Raw genomic sequence first — 1843 nt, forward strand, 5'->3', positions numbered from 1 at the left:
TGAGAAAAACCTACAAGATATAGGCATAGGAAAGGATTTTCTAAACCGGACATCAATTGCTCAGGAAACAAGGGTAAGAATTAAAAAATGGGACCTCATTAAACTAAAAAGCTTCTGCACATCAAAGTAGACAACCAAGGAAGCAAACATAAAACCCACAGAATGAGAGAAAACCGTCACTTGTGACGCATCCGACAGAGGTTTAATAACCAGAATTTATAACAAACTCAAAAAACAGAGAACCAAGACAAGAAGCAACCCAATTAAAAGATGGGCTAAGGAGCTGAACAGAGAGTTCTCAAAAGAAGAAGTAAAGATGGCTACGAAACATCTTAAAAGATGTTCAACATCACTAATAATTAGGGAAATGCAAATTAAAACCACTTTAAGATTTCACCTCACCCCAGTCAGACTGGCTAAGATCAAGAAAACAAATGATACCAAATGTTGGAGAGGATGTGGGGAAAGGGGAACACTCATCCACTGCTGGTAGGGCTGCAAACTGGTTCAACCCCTATGGAAAGCAGTGTGGAAAACTCTTAAAAAACTACAAATGAACCTACCATTTGACCCAGTTATACCACTCCTTGGCATATACCCAAAGAACTCATCCTATTGCAGAGACACTTGTACATCCATGTTTGCTGCTGCTCTTTTCACAATAACTAAGAGAAGGAAGCAACTTAAGTGTCCCTCAATTGACGAGTGGATAATGAAAATGTGGTTCATTTATACAATGGAGTTTTACTCAGCAGTAAAGAAAGATGAAATCATGAAATTTGCAGGTAAATGGATGGAACTAGAAACTGTTATACTAAGTGAAGTAACACAGACTCAGAAAAAAAATCGACATATGTTCTCCCTCATATGTGGTTCGTAGAACCAGACTCTGACAAATAAGTATGCAACTAGACATAACTACAGGAACCAGGATAATGGAAAAGAAACAGGGAGGTAAAGGAAAAGAAATAACCTGAAAGAGAAGAACAGTAGGAAACAGGCCTTAATAAGGGAGATATGGGTAAAAATTGGGTTAGTTTAAGGGAGGGGGGAGGGAAGGGTATACAAGGAAACTAGGGGATAAAGGGAAAGAAGGAGCTCAAGAGAGGTAGGACTGTAGGAGGAGGGTATTAGTAAGGGAGAAAGGGGGGAAATGGGGACACCTTAAGTGGGAAAACCATGACGGAGGGGTGAGACAAGGTGAGAGATAAACAATGCCTAGCTAGTTTTGAAAACCAGAGAGAACCATATTACTTCTATGACCTAGTGATAAATTATACATAGCAGATCAAGAAATATATGTCTAGGTAAGATTTATCTGAGAACAATTGGTCTTGCCCAAGATTTATCTACATGACAGACAGTAATTAAAAATACCAGACTGGTAAAACTAACCTTCTTGGATGTTTAACAGACATACTTTGAGGTCTATAATAATTTGGTCAGAGGGATATAAAGGGCACTTTTTGCTCCTTGCCCTCCTAGGTCAAGTAGTTCTAGGGGACTATGAGCATCTCTCAAAATGTCCTATAATGGTTGTGGATCACCTGTCCTCTTGATCAAGGAGGCTGAGGAGACCCCACCAGATGGACTTGAACCAGTGTCCAGTCTATAAAGAGGAGAATCAACACAGAGGAATAATTTCCTCCATGCTTCCAGCGAAACCAACCATGGTCGAGCAGGACCTTTGATTTATCTTCACATAGGTCGAACTGGTAAAAGAACCAGCCAGGGGCTCCTCCCAAGCCCATGTGACCCCTGAGGAATAGATCCTTAAACAACCTTAAGAGTAAAAATAAATCAGTTTATCTGGACCAACTATGTGGCCTTAAACACCCGAAAG

At 40.2% G+C, this 1843-nt stretch overlaps 1 protein-coding gene across 5 annotated transcripts in view; it reads right to left on the reverse strand.

The window, feature by feature from the left end:
• Positions 1-1843, reverse strand: part of Oxnad1 (oxidoreductase NAD binding domain containing 1) — a 49565-nt gene that overhangs the window by 20927 nt on the left and 26795 nt on the right. The gene's annotated exons all lie outside the window — the stretch shown is intronic.

Source organism: Nannospalax galili, unplaced genomic scaffold (genome assembly GCF_000622305.1).
Source record: "Nannospalax galili isolate Female #2095 unplaced genomic scaffold, S.galili_v1.0 scaffold364, whole genome shotgun sequence".
Classification (NCBI taxonomy): domain Eukaryota; kingdom Metazoa; phylum Chordata; class Mammalia; order Rodentia; family Spalacidae; genus Nannospalax; species Nannospalax galili.